Source organism: Ictalurus punctatus, chromosome 10 (genome assembly GCF_001660625.3).
Source record: "Ictalurus punctatus breed USDA103 chromosome 10, Coco_2.0, whole genome shotgun sequence".
NCBI lineage: Eukaryota > Metazoa > Chordata > Actinopteri > Siluriformes > Ictaluridae > Ictalurus > Ictalurus punctatus.
Window position 1 is genome coordinate 25,184,581 of NC_030425.2, and position 22,450 is coordinate 25,207,030.

General features: G+C 38.3%; 1 long non-coding RNA gene across 1 annotated transcript; it reads right to left on the reverse strand.

Moving 5' to 3' along the window:
* Positions 1–16,448: 16,448 nt before the first annotated feature.
* LOC128633711 (uncharacterized) lies at positions 16,449–20,371 on the reverse strand. The gene is made up of 3 exons (XR_008397096.1): positions 20,329–20,371; positions 19,725–19,791; positions 16,449–18,037 (listed from the first exon to the last, which is right to left on the reverse strand). It is a non-coding gene; the product is annotated as an uncharacterized LOC128633711 (long non-coding RNA).
* Positions 20,372–22,450: the final 2,079 nt, after the last annotated feature.

Below are 22,450 nucleotides of genomic sequence, written 5' to 3' on the forward strand. Positions count from 1 at the left end.
GAGATGAGTTTTTAAAGAACTTTTGAATCTTGAAATGGATTCACAGTTACGGATGTGATGGGGAAGTGAATTCCAGAGCTACTCACCCTCTAGGACACATAATGATACATGAGCACATTTTTAGTGCTATATCAGCAGTTTTTCCAAACTTGTGGGTTTTATTTTATTTTATTTTACACCTAGGGCTTATGTTTGCACTAAAGTAAAAGCAGTATGCAATGCACAAACAGCACGTACAATAAAAAAAATAAATAAATAAATAAAATGCAATATGAAATAGGTCATTTATTCCTTCATCTTCAGTACATACTTGATAATGAACACTGGACTGAAGGGAGAACAAACCCTGGACTGGACACACAGTCACACTCAGGGCCAGTCCACCAACCAGCAGGTTTTTAGGAGGTGGGAGGAAACTCATGCAGATACAGGGAGAACAGGAGAACATTGTGAAGCTCCACACAGGGGACTCTGAGGCTGTGAAGCCGCAACGCTACCCAGTCATGTACATTAACAAGGAGAGAATATTAGGAGCTCTCAAGATTTCAACTAACACAGAAAAGTTTGTCAGCTTATTTACAATTAAAATTTATTACCTAGCAAACAGTCCATCGCATAATTAACTTCCAAACATTAATAGTACAGGAGAACCAGTTCTGTTCAGTTCTTTTCTCTTTCATCAGTTTGTTATTACATCTTTTCTTTCTCTCTCTTTCTTTCTTTTTCTCTCTCTCTCTCTCTCTCTCTCTCTCTCAGATGAAATATACACTATATGGTCAGAGGTATGGGGACACCGGACCATCACACACCTTTATTCTTGCTGAACATCCCATTTCAAAACCATGGCCATTAATATGGAGTAGGTCTACCTTTGCTATAACAGCCTCCACTCTTCTGGGAAGGCTTTCCACTAGATTTTCATACATGGCTGTAGGGATTTGAGTTTAATCACACTCAAGAGCCTTCTTGAGATCGAGCACTGATGTAAAGTGAGAAGGTCTGCATGCAGTCAGTGTTCCAGTTCATCCCAAAGGTGTTCGCTGGGGTTGAGGTCAGGGCTCTGTGCAGGAGTCATGGATATGCAGGAACTAGCTCGGGACTATGATTCCCAGCAGCCACTGCACCCCACTGCATCACTGTCACATGACCATCTGCACCTGATTCACGTTTGGGGTTGATGAGCACACTGTATAAGTCACGGTTTGTACAGCACTCAGGGTCTTGCTTTGATTGTCTTAGGCTCTCCTGTCGTTCATGTATTGTCTCATGTTGGTTTTCTAGTTACAACGTGTCCATAGTGTCTTTCTGTGTTTTGTTTCGATCATTATTAAACCTAAAAATCTGCGCTTGCATCTGTCTCCGCCTCCAAACCCTGACAGCAGGGTACAGGGTACACCAACTTGAAAAACCATGGTTTTATGGAGCTTAGATTATGAACATGGATGTTGTCATGCTACAACAGGTTTGGGCTTGGCCCCTATAGGTTGAATCTAGCGAAGGGAAATTGTAAAGCTACAAAGACATTTTAGACAATCGTGTGCTTCCGACTAGCAGGGAAGCCAGACTGAAACCCGCCGCCTTCTTCAATATGAGCATACTGTGTACATCTTACAAGCCAAAAGTCTGTCCTAGTTGGTCGCCGAAATTGTTTGTAGCACAAAGATACCGTAAAAACAGAGCCTACATTCTTCACCAGGCTCTGTTTCATATTATCTCGTTGACTGCCATGAATATCATGGATTATTGAGGATGGAGAAACAATGCCGCACTTTATACGAATCCAATGACAAAATGATGTAGCTGCATTTCATTGCAATTAAACCACAGCAGATGGAGATGCCATCTGCGCTCTAAAGACTCAACACTCCGCTCATACAGTGGTGTTCTTTATGCTGAAACGAGCGCGGCCATCCGACAGCGACATGCAGAGGCGTACAGTCAGAGTTTTACATCTCGCATTTTCCGCATCTTGTAGTTGAGACTAGGAAAGTTACATATGAAACTCCTGAGGTTTATAACAACTTGTCAATCTAGGCAGAAAAGGGAAAAAAAAAAACACAATTCACTTCGCACGGCAATGCGTAGATTGCGTTGGAACAAATCTTTCGTATAAATCAGATGGCTAGCAGGGTTTCGCCTGACAAACGCAGGACAAAATGGAGTTTGATAAGAAAAGCCGGTCCCATATCTTATTTATTCCACTTTCTTCACTGAGGGGATTTTGTTCAGCAGACTGTAATGTTTTATCGATGATACATACAGTACTCATGGTGAAATGGCAGTGCAATCAAATGTCTGGTGTACAACTGCAGTGCTGTACTGTATTGCTTTGAGAGAAAGAGAGAAAGAGAAAGAGAGAGGAACTCAGAGTGTTCTGACAGTGCAGCCAAATGCTCTACACCAAAAAAGCAAAAAAAATAAATAAATGTACATAAATATTATGATCTCCATCTTGAGCCTGCTGTCACTGCTATTAAAACTGTCACAGCTGAAACGAACATCACATCGTATAACACACATAAGCACGACCAGGACTGGGAGCTGAAGAAGAACTACAGTCCAAAAATCTGTTTGTGTTATCATGTTGTCAGTCTTCATAGAGTCCCAACTGCTTCTTGTTTATGCCATTAACATGTATCCTATATCCTAGCCCTATATTCCATTAAAATGAAGAAGCGTTCGAGTATATCGGTGCAAAGATCAGCTAATTCACGTGGCGGACGTTAGACGTGAACAGATTTTAAAAATGGGTGTAATTGTTGACATGGTGACGTTTTCTGTCAGGAGATGTTTATTAAACATTTATGGACGCAGCCTCCAAATTCGGTGCGTTGTAATATGTTTATAGTTGAAAAACACAAGTGATGACAGGAACCTGCTTCTCAGATTGTTCCACAACATCAAATATAACTATAAATTGATAAAAGGTATTAATAAAGGCTTTTTTTGATCAATAAACAAAAATGTAAATTACTGTGGTGTAAGAGAAATAAAACACTTCAGGACATGTTACAGGAAAACAGTTCACTTCTGGCTGTCTACTCAGTAGAAGTAACTCCACTTCGCATCACATTGACCCTGTCGTTGATTATTTTCCTGTAACATGATGTTGTATTGTGTTACAATCAACTATATTACAATATGTTTTTCAAATCCACTTAAAAAAAAAAAACCCAACCTGTTCCTTCATCTTGGGAATTATTAAGCTATCGAACAATTTCTAGCAATTTGTCAGCTGTAATGTGTATAAGCATGTAACGTTGCTAGCTAGCTAGCTAAATAGATTCTGTATGAGCAAAATGAAATGGTCTCCCAGAGCATATGATCCCATCATGCCCCACTAAACAACCTGAAATGGTCTAGTATAGCCCATAGATAGGACCCGGTTGCTATGTTTTCAAGGTTGACATTATCTACATTCAGAGCCTCGGTTGATTACTGTCCAAATTACCATGGAAATGGGAGTGAAATCTAATATATCAGAGCCTGCCAAACCCTGAAATAACCGCAATGTTGTTTTACAGGCTGTCCATGACAGTCAGCTATGGTGACACATTACAGGAGACAAGTTCAGCTTTTCATTAAGCAAAAATAGTTTAGGAATCATTTGCATCCACAACTCCATGTTGAAGATATAAAGAAAAAGCCAACCCCCCTCCTCTTACCCTCCCCTCCCCCCGCCCTCCCCAAACAACCAGAAAGTGTATTTAGAGTTCAAGTCCCAGTCTGGCACGCAGTCTATGGTCTGTTGTCTATAACAAGTTCATCTAAAGATACTTCAGCATGTTTAAAAGACTATAGACTAATGCCACAAAAACATTTAACATTAATGTTTGACTAGTTCGAGTCCAAGGGCGCACGTTCGCCTCGTTCGCACGTGCTGCGGGGGTTTCCTCCGGGTACTCCGGTTTCCTCCCCCAGACCAAAGACATGCATGGTAGGCTGATTGGCGTGTCTAAAGTGTCCGTAGTGTATGAATGGGTGTGTGTGTGTGTATGTGATTGTGCCCTGCGATGGATTGGCACCCTGTCCAGGGTGTACCCCGCCTTGTGTCCGATGCTCCCTGGGATAGGCTCCAGGTTTCTCTGTGACCCTGAAAAGGATAAGCAGTATAGAAGATGGATGGATGGTTCGAGTACAGTCCACGATAGACTGGTTCATCACTAGTATGATGCAGGAAAAGTTCTGAGAGTCGTGAGACTCCTGTGCCTGCTCCTTTAATGCATGGGATTAAAATTGCAGCAGTATGGGATTGCAGCACTGCTTCTTTGAAGAACTCGTAATATGCTCATATGTCAACCACCACGCTCAATAAAGCAAAGGCGTTTGAACACACTGGTTCAAACGTAACAAAGGAAATACTCTGACAACACGGAAACACTGTTGAAAGGCTGATAAATCATACAGAAATAAAAAAAAAAATGTAGAACTGAGAAGCTTTGTGCCCTTTGAGATAGCCTCAGAAAGGTCTATGCGCCAGATGTGAAGCTAATTTTCTGGGAGCGTGGTTATATAAACAAAAAACAGAGCACATGGTAGACATTATACATAAAGATGAATTTGTTGTTAGGGTAAATGTATACCGTTCCAGACAATCGTTCTTGTTGCTGGTGTACGTCAGCACGCGTGGTGATACCGAGACTAAACATTTCAAACCGACTAACTTATGTAAATAAACATGCACCGAAAAGAACGTTTTAATATTTGTGTAGTGGTCTGAGAAAATGTTGGATATTATTGTGGCTGAATTCAGGCAAACAGACAGGAATGAGTAACTGGAAAAATCTGGGTTTTGTTTTGTTTTATTTGAACCAGAGTTGAGATTTGTGTAAATAATATACATTGACATCTCTACTTTAAGCAAACGTTAATATATACAGTACAGTGCAAAAGTCTTAGGCACCCTATTTTTTTTTATTTTATAGTACAAACTTTGTTACACATTATAGAGTTATATGTTACTGATTCAGTACAAAAACATTTTAGATTTCCAAACATTAAATATTACAGAAAATTGTTTGTATGTCAGTAAAGAAAGCAGCATATTACATAAGAGACCACTTTTTAGACAAAAATATAATGCTGCTGGGTTTTTGCTGTAAAAATAAGAAGCGGGTGTGACAGTCGAAGCCTCCAGAAGAATCGTGTCTGGTTCTGCAAGATGCTCAGTAAAAAACTTACAGCTCATTTCCTTATAAATCTGCACTAATACCTAAATTAAAGGCTCATCACACCAAATATTGACTTTGTTTATTTATTTGTTTACTACTCTTTACGGTATTTGTTATGTAGAAACATTTAATTTAATTATGTTTGAAGGCATATTTTCTCTACTCTGATTTCAAATATAGTTGCTGTAGATAATAGGGATAATAGAAATGTCGTTTGGATTTACATGCATTATTTATAAAATGAATTAATACTGATTGTCTTTTCCTTTTTAAAAACAAGAAACAAAACAAAAAACGATATTGAAACTCACAGAAGTGATTACACTCACAATCTAATTACTGTAGTAGTATAAATAATAAAATGTGATATAGTGCACTTGGTTTAATACTTAATTTCTATGGTTAATATACTTAAATTTCCATTTTTTTTTGCAGAGAAAAAATGAATGAACAAAACAATCCTTTTCAAAACCTAGTTACTTTAGATTGTAGGAATACAAGAATGTCATTTAGTGCCTTTGGATGACGTAACCCTTATTAGTAAAAAAAAAAAAAAATTATTAATAAATAAGAAATTAAATCAAACAATTAAAATGTAACAAAACACTACTTTTCAAAATGTAGTTTATGTAATTTGTAGGAATAATAGTTTGCCATAGAGTGCTTTTGGTTTTGCATGTGTAACTTGTGTAAAATAAATAAATAAATACATTTCTGTGTTTAAAAATAAAGAAAATTGCACTTACACAAAACACAATTTTTCCAAAAAAATACAGCCACAGGTGCGGTCCTAGTTAACTCCTATTTATGCCAATTGGCCAATAAGAAGCTTCTAAAAGTCATTACATCAATTACTGAAATTTTCCAGACTTCTGTTGAATGACTCAGTCAACTAGGTGTATATAAACTTTTATCCCACTAGAATTCTGGTATCGTGAATTAAAGCTGGAATAAATCTGTTTTAAAATGACCTCTGATGTGAACAAAGTAGATACCCAAATTTACTTTTACAGGTGATTGTTAAAATAAATAAATAAATAAATAAGTAAAAAGTTGAACTCTTTATAAAAAATAAATAAAAATAAAAAAAAATAATAAAAAAAACCCCAGACAATTTGGAAATACCAATCAACCTACAATACATGTCCTTGGACTGGGGGTGGAAACTGGAGTACCCAGAGGAAACTCCCAAAGCACTGGGAGAACATACAAACTCTGCATACACAGGTCAGAGGTGCAAACCCCCAAATGCAGAGGTGTGAGGCAAACATGCTAATCACTAAACCACCAGATTCTTCAGGAGACTTCAAGATAACATTACCAGCCAGTGTCCTCATAAAACCGTATGACGTGTACCTGATTCTATTGATGCATTTTTAAAAAGGAAAGAATTATCATACCAAATATTTACACATGTATTTAACAGGACTAGTCAGGCAAAAGAGAACACACTTGACAGTTAATATCCAGCCATTTTTTTTTTATTTTTTTTTTAAAGACATATAAGCAATATAACTGTTCTACTTCTGTCGCAGAGGTTTACTGTAAAGACAAGGCAAGCAAACGTCTCTGCACGAGCAGCAGAATCTTATCACGTCATGATTACTTAATGTGCACAGCGGCTATCTCGGGCTGAGCATGTGCTGTGATAAATTGAACTAATGCATATTTGCAAATGTCTACTCCTTCAATCATTAAACTCTTTCCCGTATAAATAAAATGCCATGCCTTTTTGTTGACCTCCATCTGTCAAGGTGTGGAGTCTGGGAGTTTTCTTACAAGATGTGCAGCATGTCTATACAACATTATAAATATACATTCAGTGGCCAATTTATTCCTACCTATCCATCAACGCACCAAGACCTCCACTGAGCAGATATTATTGGATTGGTGGACCATCAGCATGGTAGTGACAAGTTTATCAGATATAGCAGTAATGTTGGGCTTCTTAAACACTGTGTTAAACACTTACAGCATTGTATTACATACACCTTCGTGGTACATCTTACCTTTGTAGATGTACAGTGCTGTTATTGGAAAATAATCAGCAACGGGGTGATACGACACCTTCATTATATTCCAACAACACCAATGTTTTACTCCTCTTATACCACATCAATTTGTTGATGTTTTTTAAAAGTGAAAGAATATGCCATACTTTTTATCTACAGTATTTATTAGGGGCCAAGCACCACAGGTGCTTAGACACCTAATGTAATTGTTAGTGTTGTTATTTTTTCTTCTTCTGCTCTTGAGTCTATGGCAGCTCATAGAACCATACATGTGAAAGTTATGAAATTTGGCACACAGATAGAAGACAGTATGAAATGTTACCATAGCAAATTTGGAGTTGCTATCTCAAATCCTCTAATGCCACCAACAGCTCAAATTTTCACTCGTGTTTATGCTAATCACTTTTGAACCGTAAGGGCTAGAAACAAATTTATGACATCTTTCTCCATCGTGAACATTTCCCCACCATTTTGGATTTTCTGGAAGAAAAAACTACTTTAAAAAACTTTAAATTCCTCCTAGACCGTTCGTCCAATTTTCACGAAAATCTAATAAGATCGTCTTCAGGCCATGCCAACAAAACAATGGCATTCAAGTTGATTAGTCAAACCGCTCTCGAATAACATATGAACCAATTTGACGATGCGCATGCCTAAATGAACGTGAGGCTATATCTCTGTCACGTTTTACCGTATTCAGACCGAACTTATTATATGTCATAGCTATCATGACCTGCACAGTTTCAGAACAGCGCCACCTAGTGCTCACAAGACATAAAAAATATATATATTTGCTTTTCGGTCAGTTCGTCCGATTTTCACCAAAATAGACTCAGATTGTTGTCAGTCCATACTAGCATGCCCATGCAAGTTATTGATTTCATGCTGATAGATCAAACCAGACTGCCAGTCATGCTCTGATGCTTGCTTAGCTCCTTACTTCGCCTCTGTTGTGCTTGGCCCCATAATTGCTGCTTGCTGCTACATTTGTTACATTTAATGTTGTGGAACAACTGTAAAACAAGTTAGTTCCTGCTATCACTAAACAGCCGTTCCCTTACCAAACTCTTTTTTTCTCACTCTTGAAGTTAATGAGACAAAAATGCAGCTTGTCATGCTACAGAGAAACAGCAAAGCCCTCCATCTTGAATACTTAAGAGTTACAGTTTTACTTCTGAATGTTAAAAAGCACGGACACTGGAGACTCTGTCCAAACTTGCTAAACAAGTTTCTCCGTGCAGAAAATTTGTCAAGGATAACACGTTTTTAAAAAATCCTGTTTTCTTTAAATTCTCTTACAAGCTCCCTTCACTGGCTTCCTGTAGCTGACTGCATCAGGTTTAAAACACTGATGCTTGCCTAAAAAGACAAAAGCAGACCAGCACCCACCTTCTTTAAAGCACTTCTCGCACTGCACCTCACCTCACTCCCTCCGATCCTCTAGCACTGCTCGGCTGGTCCCATCATCTCTCTGGGTACAAGGAAGGCATGTACAGTATCAAGACTCACAGGTCACTCACTGTCATACCTGCTGTTATGAAAAAATACTCAACACCTTCTGACTGATCAGAGCACTGTACTGTAGCGTATTGTTGTTTAAATGGAACTCATGAAATTTGTGCTTTTGAACGGAGAAGCCTTATGGATTGCGTCTGAGGTGAAGCATTGTTCACACTACATATACATTGTACGTTTTGGAAAAATTCTAAATAAAGCAGTCTCCTGAGTGTAAATTGTCCAGAATTCCATACTTCATTTTTTCAGTACGTCCAGTATATCATCAAGGTAATAAACACTACATCTCATAGGATTTTCCAGTGTGAACACACAACTTAGATTAAGAATGGACAGAACGTTACGAAAGTACATATGTAGAGACATGTCTTTGATTTTCCACAAATGCCACCATGCTGCTACTCTTCTCAACACCAACATGTGTAGCACGTTACTATTTTTAGTATTAGGTGTATTTGGATAATTCCCTTCCACACACGGCAGAAAAGTGTGAAAGTATCACTACATGTCATTATCACATGCATTTGTCACTGCCGGCGTCAGTAGTAACACCTTATTGCACACCTTTCTAACATTCACCTACGCTGTTCTCATGTCTTACTGTAATGCTCCATGAACAGGAGAGGAGCTTGATGTCCACAATGTACGCTGGGTATTTTATCCATACACCGCCCTCCAGTAATATTGGCACCCTTGGTAAATATGAGCAAAGAAGGCTGTGAAAAACTGTCTTTATTGTTTAAACTTTTGATCTTTTGTTCAATAAGTTCACAAAAATAATCTGTTCTCATGGATATCAAACAATTGCAAACACAACACAGGTTTATCTAAAAATATATATATTTGTTAAATATAGGTGTGCAGCAATTATTGGTACGCCTATGAATTCATATGAGAAAAAAATATTTGAAGTATATTCCCATTGATATTTTACATTTTATTAGTACACCTGGGTGACTAGGAACAGGAAATTGTTCAACCATGACTTCCTGTTTCACAGGGGTATAAATATGAGGTAACACATAGGCAAAATTTCCTTAGTCATTCGTAACAATGGGTAAGACCAAGGAATATAGCTATGATGTGCGGCAAAAGGTTGTTGAGCTTCACAAAATGGGAAGTGTCTATAAGAAAATAGCACAAGCATTGAAAATGCCCATTTCCACCATCAGGACAATAATTAAGACGTTCCAGTCAACTGGAAATGTTATGAATCAACCTGGAACAGGACGTGTGTCTATATCGTCTCAACGCACTGTGAAGAGGACGGTTCAAGTAGCCAAAAAATCTGCAAGGATCACAGTTGGAGAATTGCAGAAGTTAGTTGTGTCTTGGGGACAGAAAGTCTCCAAAACTACAATCCGGTCACCTACATCACTACAAGTTGTTTAAAAGGGTTTCAAGAAGAAAGCCTCTACTCTCATCCAAAAACAAACTCAAGCATCTTCAGTTTGTCAGACACTACTGGAACTTCAAATGGGATCGGGTTCTATGGTCACCAGAGGTGGTTTTGGTACACAGAGAGGTAGCCATATGGAAAAGTACCTCATGCCCACGGTTAAATATGGTGGAGGCTCTTTAATGTTCTGGGTCTGTTTTTCTGCCAGAGGACCTGAACATTTTGTTAGGATTCATTGCATCATGAATTCTATCAAATATCAACAGATATTAAATGAAAACCTGGCTGCCTCTGCCAGAAAGCTTAAAAAGGTTGTGGTTGGATCTTCCAGTAGGACAAAACAACACAAAAATGGTTTACTGACCACAAAATCAACACAAAAATGGTTTACTGACCACAAAATGAAGGTCCTGCCATGACCATCCCAGTCCCCTGACCTGAAACCCAGAGAAAACCTGTGGGGTGAACTGAAGAGGAGAGTCCACCAGTGTGGACCTTGAAATTTGAAGGATCTGGAGAGATTCTGTATGGAGGAACGGTCTCAGATCCCTTCCCATGTATTCTCCAACCTCATCAGGCATTATAGGAGAAGACTCAGAGCGGTTATCTTGGCAAAGGGAGGTTGCATTTTACTAAGTAAGTATTTACAAAGAGGGTGCCAATAATTGTTTCACACCTATATTTAACAAAGATACTTTTTGGGGGATAAACCTGTGTTTTGTTCGCATTTGTTTGATATCCATGAGAGCAGAGCATTCAAAAGGTTAAGCAATAAAGACAATTTTTCACAGCCTTCTTTGTTCATATTTACCAAGTGTGCCAATATTAGTGGAGGGCACTGAATACATATACATCTATATATATATATATATATATATATATATATATATATATATATATATATACACATACATACACACAAGACATTCAATTAAATTTGATTTGTTTAGCACTTTTAACAATGGACATTTTCACAAAGCAGCTTTAACTGCTTAAGCTGCTTTGCAATGGAGCTGACTGTAGCTGCCCCGACCCAGCTGTACTGAAATTTACTCAAACAATAGGACACTGCATTTGTTTTTATTGTGTGTGTGTGTGTGTGTGTGTGTGTGTGTGTGTGTGTGTGTGTGTGTGTTTGAAAGTGCTGAAGGGCACAGCTCTGAAAAGTGGTAACAACTATTGACTGGGGTTGTCACAGTAAAACACCTGCACTAAGCAATAAAATATGTAAAACATGATGAAACCTTAGCAAAGATTCAGAAGCTATTTCTTGAAGGTAGATCTGGGAGGATCTCTCTGTAGACTCTGACTTACAAACATACCTCAGCCTTCCTAATATGGGACACATTCATGTATTGTAGTAGCTAGTTTTCATACATCCATTGCTATAAGTACTAGAAGTACTATAACTTTAAGAAATGTCTAAACACAGCTACAAATGAGATGATATGTTTCCATAAAAATGTGACAGTATTCCAACGGAAAATACCTTCTTGGTCTTAACAGATCTCTAAGCTTTGCCATGCAGGAGAGGAGCGGGTGCTGTCAGGAACGATGCATTGTAGTACGATTGGCATCTCCGTGGCATATGGGACTCCTCTGGTGAAGACCTTCTCAGTTCCACTGAACAGGTGTAACAGCAATTTACTGGAGGGGACAACTTCAATAATCCGATGAGCACCAACTGGCAGAGCTCCTCGCCATCTCGCCAGGCCCCTGCACACAGTGCCAGATATGTGCCACATTGCCAGCCAAGGCGCAGTGCCACAGTGCCACGAAGTGTGCCAAACACCTCACAAATTCAGTCATACACATTCACACACACACAATTAAAACACTATACTTATCATTACTACACAGAATACATGTATTCTAGATTTCTAATATCTGTTTGCCAAAATCAAGTACTTTTAATGACAGTAGGATAAATGCAGCAATCATATTACAATTATTTTTTGATGGATTACTTGATTACATTTTTTATGTGAATAAACCATGGCCTGGTAATTTGTCATTTACAAAGCGTACCAATACACTGCATCCGAGACAATGATTTATAGTAGACGGTGATGGGACCCCGTTGGCTAAACATATGAAATTACATTGATTGCATTTTTTGCATGAAAAAAATGTTTGTACCATTGTTGATATAAGTTTGCGATTGTAATTTGTGTTACTGCTCAACTTCTGTATTGACTAAGCGCTTGAAACTGAAATGGGCTTGAAATTGGTTTGTCACCACCTAGACCACTCTAGCACTTGTACGAACTAGAATTTGTCTCAGCAGGTTAGAAATCCTTGCAGATTCGCTAGATCCTTATATCGAGGCTTTATACTGTATGTGGCCATACGTTTACAATAATACTTCTGCTACACAATGTTAAAGGAAGGGGACCTATTTTAAGCCTTTTTACAAGACGGAATATAAGCCTCAGGTGTCCCCAGAATGTGTCGCAATAATAATACCTCACAGATATTATTTATTATACCATGCTGATGAAGTAGATAAAGACTCTTATGTTCATTCTTACAGCCAACAACAGAACACTTATAAAGCTCACTAAGCTGAGACATTCTTCTCATCACTTTAGCTGCTCCAGTGCGGAAAACATGGCGGGCTGTGTGCAGCTCACTCAGGGTAGGATCTATACTAATAAGGTCCCTGAGCGGGGCTTATTCCAACGTGAGTCACGTTAGGGCGGAAATGAAAACGGCTCATTTTGAAACACTGTTTATGATTTATTAGGAATATAAAAAAAGGAGTGGGTGGATTTTTACCATTGTAGGGTGGTTGTGTACACAGATTTATGTTCAAACATCATTTAAAAGTGAATTTTGCATAATAGGTCCCCTTTAAAGAAATGCGATTCCTCTGTGGGTCATGCCATGGCATCATATGCCATGATGTTAATTTCTGCCATGTTGGATCTTCTGGCATTTTGAATGACATTTCTTTTGCATATTCCATTACAAACGTTGTACAATCATTACGAAATGTGGATCACGGAATCGTGAGACCAACCCAAATATTTGTTTTTGGGTAATTTTGTAATTGTTTTTCAGATTTTTTTTAATATGTGGGTTGGTCCATCCATAACAGTCGCCAAATCGGAAGTGAGGCCATATCTCAGCAATGGCTTGACATATTCCAACCAATTGTAGTCATTTTTTTTTATTTTTAATATTTTAATTTAAATTTAGTATCTCTGTGTTGATGGGTCCCTGTGGCTTCTGGTCTACCTCCCTCAGAAAGAGGTGGGGCCAGAAAGTGCTTGGCCCCTTAATCACTGCTTGCAGATATATTCCTTATTAGTAATTTATTTGTTCGTTCGTTTGTTTATTGTTTGTTTGTTTTCACACTTAAACGTGTTGAGCTTTTTTGTTAGCCACCAGTCTCCTGCAGAAACAAACCATTTCCCATTCCTTCCCCAGACAACAGAATTTTAAAAACACTGGAAACCCGCACCGCTGATTCACAGCTGGTTAAAATTCAATTCTCTCTGAATAAACAGTTTTGTAATAGCTGAATTTCTCTTCTCACAGGTATGTATAGTGATAGTTTGAAGGTCTTCTAAATAATAAGACCCTCTCCAAAGGTCTCCTCTCGCATTTTGTTTGTCCAATTTATTCTGTGTATGAAGCCACCGTACGTGCACCACATACGGGAATGAGAAACACTATTAAAGACAGAGACGCTCATATTGCACAGGCTGAGCCGCTGAGTGTGGCTGCAGGAGAGGAGAATCATCATAATGCGTTATTCATCACCTCAGCTAGAGCTCGCACACACATGCTCACACACACACTCACGCACACGCACACACACACACACACACAGTAGTACATGTACATGCATGCTCAGACAAATGCATATAGACAGGCAAATGAAGAATAACATTTGGCCCTTGTAGCATGAATCTTTCAAAATATTATCAATCAAATAATAAATTCAGTGTTGTTCATTTCAGCAGCCAGAATTAGGCATTCTCAGATTTATAAAGGCTTATAAAATAATTACAAAATGATGTGCGATACCACAGCTCACCGTTTACACACACTATACCCTGGACTCGAAATAATCACGCTTCTCTATAATTTATGTTCTGTCTAGCAAATTCACTCTGCTCTGATACGAGTCACATGTGTCTCATAACTGAAATATGTTAGAAAATACATCTAATATTTTGACTCTCTCGGCTTTACTCAGCTTAACAGTTTGTACACTCCATAGATTTCAACAAGAAAATGCACCATAATTGTACTTTTTTTTTTTTTTTGTAATTTGGGCTTTAAACGGAAGGTAACTGAAACGAGTTAAATCAACAGAATCTTTTTTTTTTATCGTGATCCTGTTGATTTCATGAAATCAACAAAGAATAAATGTTTATATCACGTTTGTAAAGGAGGATTTATTTCATTCTGGGGATTTTTTTTTAAAGACTAATATGTTGTTATACACAATTTGAACTAAAATATCTGAGAAGAATACACTCTAACCAATTCATCAGTTGATGGCAAAAGTTTGTGCCTCCTATAGTTTTTAAATAAAAGAAATTACAGTATACCACAGGTTTTAAATAATTCTACAACAAATAGAATTACACATATAATAACAATAATAATAATAGTAATAATAATAATAATAATAATAATAATAATAATAATAGTGGGTCAACTGGAACATGTAAAATCAGCAGAATTCTTTCTTTTGACATGACCATGTTGATTGTGGGGGGAAAAAAGAAAATGTAATTCAAACTGACTTTTTTTTTTGGACTTGAAAATGTCAGAATATGGGTCAACTGGAACAGAAACCAAGAGAGAAAATATTCTGAAAGGACCCATAGGCAACAAAGCATGCAGCGAAGAAGGAATTTTTAATGTGACGTTTGCAAAGGGAGATAAATCTATATAATTCCTTATAGTTTATTTTTCATTCGTAACTTAACATGCACTATTTTACCACTTTTTTATCAAATCTATTTGAGAACTTTGGAAGGAATACATATTTTGTATACAAACTTTTGCATTCAAAGGCACTGCTTATCTGCATTTAGCATTTTCCCAGCAAATTGAAGTGCTCCATTAAACACTACATTCATCTGAAAAGAGATGTGTCCTTTGTGAATGTGTGCTGCATTTTCCACAGGTCTGCCTGTATCTTAATGCAAGTGGAAGAGCGCCAGATGCAAAACAAACCTTCTTCAGGCTCATTATATGAGTAATGAGGTGCTATGCCTCAGCCCTGACCCAGCTCGCGGCTCTGTTTTCTACAACATCGCAGACGCACGCTCTCACACGCTAGTCTGACACGTAGTGCATTATCTGCCAAACAGTGCTCTGCTTATCCAACTGTCTCCACTGCGCAGTGTCGTTTCTCAAAGCGGCTGTGACGGAGCACAGAGCGGATTTCTCACTGAAACATGATGCCTCGATACCTGCTCTGAAAAGACACGGTGGATAGATGCGGCTTTAGACAAGAAGACAAAGCGTGCATTTTTAGGACTAATGAGGAGTCCTGTCAGTGAGAGCAGCACGTGAGCATGTACAAAAAAATATTTAGGCAATAGTCTGTTTAATGCGTCTACACGCACTTAAAATAAGACTCCAGTCTAGTAGAAACAACAAAAAACAATGAATGTCAAATGAATAAATGTAAAGCGACAAAGTTTTGCACAAGCAACCACCTCCCTGTGTCCTGTGTACTATTTCAACAATTCCTATTTAGTCTGTACAGGATTTCTCAGAGGTTTTTGTGATTGTTGAGGCCAAAAATGCTTGATTTTTTTTTCATCATTTACGTTGCAACTTGTGAGTTTTCTTTGCTGATATTGCGTAAAACCACTTGAACTGGCAACCTTGCAATCGCACGAAATAGTTTTGCACGGTCTTTCGCAGTGACGTTTGTTGGTAAATGAGAGCTTTTAGCTGTATTCATGATCGACCCACGTGAATCGAAGAAGGCTTTGGCTGAATGCACGTCAATGATGTCACATGACACGTCTTGGTAATTTTTAGAAATTGCAAGCTCCTCCAAATATTGTGGAGTTTGCTTGATGTTGCATTCATTTCTGGGATCACAAAATCACTATATCCTAGAGGGACTGCCTATTCCTAACCATGAGTCTTCAGTAACAGGACTGGCTAGCTAGCACAAAGCAGAAACCACCAGAACTCCAACCAATGTTCCCCGTTTTTTTTTTTTTTTTTTACAGTTCCACAATCACTCTTCATGTGATTCAGTTAATGGCGAGGTCTCATCTCGCAAACTTGCTTGTGCTCGAGGGCTTGTTTCAGAGCCCAACAATCATATAAGAATAAGAATTCAGGTTTGTCTTTAATTTATTTATTCATTTTCATATGGTTCATTTACATGTGATTCATTTACGTATGATTCATTTACATGTGATTCATTTTCATGAGATTCATTTTCATGTGATTCATATTCAAGTGATACATTTTCATGTGATTCATTTACGTATGATTCATTTACATGTGATTCATTTTCATGTGATTCATGTTCAAGTGATACATTTTCATGTGATTCATTTACGTATGATTCATTTACTAATTTGCTTCTCTTTAAATCCAGTTTTAGACTGTGATATTACAAAGGTCTTTCCAGATTATTACTTGCTACACTGTATGAGATAACCCCAGTAAAATTGCCTGAATTCAGGTTCACGTAAGAGTGAGGGTTCACAAGCAGGACAACAGAAAAGCATTCATCCAATCATGGGCATCTCTGAGCTCATGTATGCGGATGATTGTCGATAACGCTTTCCTCCGAGTGTGCTCTGAGCAGGATTCACGTGTCTCTGAGAAAGCAGGCGTTAGTCTTCACCCTTCACAAATATCAGAACGTGAAAAGCCACCCATAGGAGGACGCCATAGATGCCATGAAACTCACAAGACAGCTACAAATACAGTAGTGTCAATAGTGAGATACAAAGCAAATGTGCTAATGGTCAGAAAAAATAACCTTATTTCCTCAAGAATGTTCATGTTTATACAGTGCTGTTCTGTGCACAAGCCCAGATCACTCTGATTGATGACGCAAGCAGAATGTTTACACTGAAGGCCTATAGTTAGAGGATCTTCATGATTATAATCTGACGTGAAGAACACATTATCGTATAGTCTCTTATAGAATTCAGCCAAGATTTTGTAATCTCGGGATCATGTTAAAAGAGTGCCAAGACCGCACAGTGTAGAATTGGCTTAAGGTGGTATTTTTACGTACAGAAGTAGCTCTACAATGTGCTTTCCATCTCTTTCTTCTGATTTCCTCTGTCTCTTGGCTGACCTGAGTGAGAGCCTCTCATTTTGCTATTCACCTGGATTGAGTTACCCAGAATGACTCATTCTAGCATTCCATCAGCAGTGAGACCCAACAGGAAAAGAGCCTCGAGTCTAACGTTTTAACAGCTCAGATAAATTAAAGCTGCACTGATAAATGACTGTATACTAAACTCATTAGGTCATGCACAAGATACAGTGGAGGGCAGCTGCACTAGATTGCATCATCGCAATAACATTTCTGCCTTTAATCACAAGAACCTGTTTAACCTTTTCCTGCTGACTTTGATGAACATCTTAAAACAGGACTCTTTCCGGGCGTAATGTGATTCAGGTGTAGATAGTTTTCACGTGAATGAAAATGATACCTCACACTGTCATGGTGTTTCTAGCAGTTCATCCGCAGCAATGCAGGAAAGCTGGCGTTCCTCTCTCAGACACGGGGATTTGGCAGCCGCTCGGCGTGATGGACAGAAAATGATTAATGAGAGAACCCCATGCAATTAGGCTGAGATTCCAGCGAGTGTTTTCCCTCTGCTTTCTGAGAGGCTGTCAGAATGGCACGATCCTGCATCTGCATCCCTCAGAGCTCCCGCGCTTTTCCGATCGGCAACAGGTGGCTGATTCAGAGAGATGGATGTCTATAAAGAGGAAGGAGAAAAGCGGTTGAGCTGAAAAGGTAAATTAATAACGGAGCTGAAAAGTAACCCCACAGTGAAGAGCCCATGTGCTGAGTGCTGCATTCTCTCCCTTCACGACTTCATCATCCTTCACCGCTAATGACTGCTAATTGCTAATCCTGCTGCTAATTCTGCTGTCGTACCGCCCCCTCGGATGTTTGCACTTCTGCCGAGAAATTAGATTCGATTTTTTTTTTTTCTCGCATTAGATAACGTGTTTACAAATATGCTTACTATTCCAAATGCGATTCATTAGTCTACTCCTAATTAATTATAAGTACAAGAAATAGAGCTGAATTAAAAAGTTTGAGGTTTGCTTTAGCCTGAGCAAGAAGTCTAAACTGTCTAAACTCAGATATCGCCTGTGGCTATAAAACACATTTCCTCAGTAAGAAGCAAATGGCTGAAATCGATAGCTAAGACTAATGACAAAGCAAAATGAGACCTTGATGTCATTATCCGGCAAGCCATTTTCATCTCCTGCTCATTTTATCCACTACGCAACACTCAATCCGTTTACATTTTAGCCCAACTTTTCCCATTATAAACTAGTGCCTTGAGGCTTTGCCCTTCCAGCAACTTCACATTTTCAGTTAGTGCTATACTTTCAATCACAAGGTCCTGTGGCCCTTTTAAACCTCTGGAAAATCTCCAAGTGGGTTTCATTTCAGCAGATAGTATTTCCAATTCGGCACAAGTTTGCACCAACATGGATCTCTTGTCCACTTGATGAACGGTGTGTAGCTGAGGTTCTCAAAGTGGCTAGTATAGCCAGGGGGGTCGGTGATTTCTAATTTTGTTCTAGTGGTGGAAATCACAACCCATTATCAGTGAAGTTATTAAGCATATAAATAATGTCAACTGGAATAAAAGGACATTTGAATAAGGATGGTTATTATGGGTGGAAATCTAGGAAATGGGGGGGAAAAAAAACACCTTCTCGCTTCAATAAATAGCCCAAATAAATAAACAGTTAATAAGTATGTAAGAAAAAGTTTGATTAAAACGCCTGGGAGAAGAGAAACGTATAAATATAAAGAAAAAGAAAAAAAGAAAATAAAATTATATATATATATATATATATATATATATATATATATATATATATATATATATATATATATATATATATATATATATATATGAATGAACCCCTGGTACACAACGTTGTAGTTAAAAACTATGTAATCTGTATGATTAAGTATGTATAGTGGGAGTGGGACACTTTCAAAGAGCAGGCACGCTGTTATAGGACAATAATCAACGACAGGTGGGTGGGATGTGGGCCGACACGAAGCAGAGTTAAAGCTGCCACCCTGAAGTTGATTATTTTCCAATAACAGCATGTCCCAAAGTGTTTTATTCTTCTTATATCACAGAGATTTGCCAATACCAAGACAATGCATTTTATTAATCTATAGTCACAGTTAATACTGTGGAATGTTCCCAAAAATAAATGAGTTCCTGTTAACGCTTACATTATAGTAGATATAAAAAGTTGTTTTTATCATCTCCTTAACAATACCATACTCAAACATCTCGTTACCTCACCGTATCAGTTTTCAACAGCCTAAAGGCTGTTATCTTATATTAATATTAGTCATATTAATATAAGATAAAGATTATCTTATGAAGGATTATCTTATACCCTGTCCAGGGTGTACCCCGCCTTGTGCCCGATGCTCCCTGGGATAGGCTCCAGGTTCTCCGTGACCCTGAAAAGGATAAGTGGTGAGCTAAGGTATATAGTAACAGCAATGTATATATTTATGTGCTCATCATTCACACCTCAGAGGAAAATCAGTTCGACATGCAATCAGCGTAGGAAAAGGTTGTTATTGATCTTTCAGCTGTGCAATCAGCATGTGCTTTATGTGCTCATGGCACACTGGTTTTGTTTGTCTGTTCAATGCCGTATAAAGGCCAAGCCAGGAATCCACCACAGACAAGAACAATACATTCACAAGCAGTCAATTTTTGTCATGTTTTTGACGTGAAAGTGCATTTGAGTTTATGAGGTAAAAATTCAATCCCAGCTTGCTGGGTGTTTACAAAAATAAGCAATCCTATTTAATGTACCACTAATGGAACATATGTGGCACTGCAGGGGAAAGTAGGGGGAAAGACCCGAGTGATCACGAATAGACCTGAGACGGCCAGGGACGTTCACGTGCCCCTTTCATTCCGCAACTGACACCAAAATACCAGTTTCGTGTGATTGGTGTACTGGGTCACATGACCAGATCATTTACCTTAAACGTCTGAGAACGAAGACGCTTGTGTCTGTCATCTATAAAAGAAAGAGGAAAAACATGTTAAGATAGAGATTACGCTCTTTAAAAAGATCGTACTGTCGCATTATATCATCCATACAGGAGATGTAAACACAGGACAATGATAAAAAAAAAAAAACCCACATAAATAACATAAACAAAGTACTAAGTTAAGTGCTTGGTGAAGAAGTAGGTCTTTAGTCGTCGTTTATCTAGCGCTTTTTAGAGTAGACATTATCACAAAGCAGCGTGACAGAAATCCGGATATAGATTTAGATTCCTAATGAGCGAGCTTTCTGGTTTCTTTGAAGATGCTATAACATACCAGGAATTTGTTCCGTAGGTGTTCCCCAACATTAAATGTAACTACAGTTCAGGTCATAAGTTTACATACGCCTTGAAGAAACTGCAAAAATGTACTTTTATTTTTTATTTTTAAATAAGACAGGATCAATAAAATTGCATTGTGTTTTTTTTATTAATCCTGCCCTGAATAAGCTATTTCATATATGTTCAGATGTTTACATATAGTCCACAAGACTAACAATAATTGAATTTACACAAATGAACCATTTCAAAAGTTTACACACGCATGATTCTTAACACCGTGTGTCGTTACCTGGACGATCAGCGACTGTGTTTATGTTCTGTGAGAGTTCTTCATGAGTCCCTTGTTTGTCCCGAGCAGTTAAACTGCCCGCTGTTCTTCAGGAAAATCTTCCAGGTCCTGCACATTCTTTGCTTTTCCAGCATCTTCTGCATATTTGATCTCTTTCCAACAGCGGCTATATGATGTTGATCCATCGTTACACACTGAGGACGACTGAGGGATTCGTACACGACTATTACATAAGGTCCAAACGTTCACTGAAGCTCAAGAAGGCAAAAACGGTGCATTAAGAGCCGGGGGGTGTAAACTTTTGAACATGACGATGGGTGTAAATTGTTATTATTTTGTTAAATATCTTTTTTTTTTTTCATTTAGTACTACCCTGTAGACGCTACATAAGATATTAGCATGTTTCCCAGAAGACAAAGTAATAGCACGACATTTACGATCATCCTGTTCATGTACATATGGTATAAATCTTAAACAATTGTAAACAACTGGATGTAATTTTTTGACTGTGTAGTTTTTCTCTAGGCAGAATTCTGACTAAAAAAAAGCACATATTTAGCCTTCACTAGGTGATTTGAAAGCAGTTTTTGAACACGTATAACATTAGATTGACCATAGAGTAAAATTTGCGTAAACAACTGGCTGGTAAAATACGTCATTAACTACATTAGGTTTGATGCTTTGTGTACAACAATATCATCCAAAAGAACATATTAAACACTTGCACTTGGGCCAGAATCAAGACAAGACATCTTTTCACTCACTAAAAAGCTTTGGTATTTTTGGGGGGGCTCATCAGGTTCATATAGCACCTCAATCAGCGTGTCAGAAATACACCCCGATTCAGCTCTAGACAAGACAGTAAATAATTCAGGTGATCGAGCCTGAAATCATTTGTTACACAAGCAACATTTCACACTCAGTCGTGTCGATTTCACGCCGCGCGTCTGATATTCATGAACGTGTCAAATACTCCGAGATGATTCCGGATGACCGTGAAGGATTCACATTCTTCAGCCCATAAATCATTTATCGCACAGCCTTGAGTGAAGTGTTCGCAGCGCGCTTTCTCCGTGTCATCTTTTGTTCATTCGGTGTCTCCTGAGTCAGGCTCTTAATCTAACTAATAGCTCAGGAAAGCCTGCTTGCTTTGGTATCGATGCGTTTATTTATCTTCCTATCTCTTCATGCCATATGACGGCCAGTAAAGAAAGGCAGCCTTCAAGCAGGATTAAGTCTTTAAGGGTCGTGACACCGAGAAATGTCTGCTTCATGGTGCCACGTTCTGGTTGGAGGTTTCTTCAGAAATCAATATGAGGAACTGCAGCACCATATGAGTCATACCCGAGCAAAAAGGTGGCTTGTGGCTGTGTGGTTAGTATTCGTCTGGAATATAATTGAATTTTCATTGAAAGCCTTTCCAGTGCTACAGTACATAGGCATATAACTAGTCTCATTACAATGCAGAGTGGCTTTAGCTTA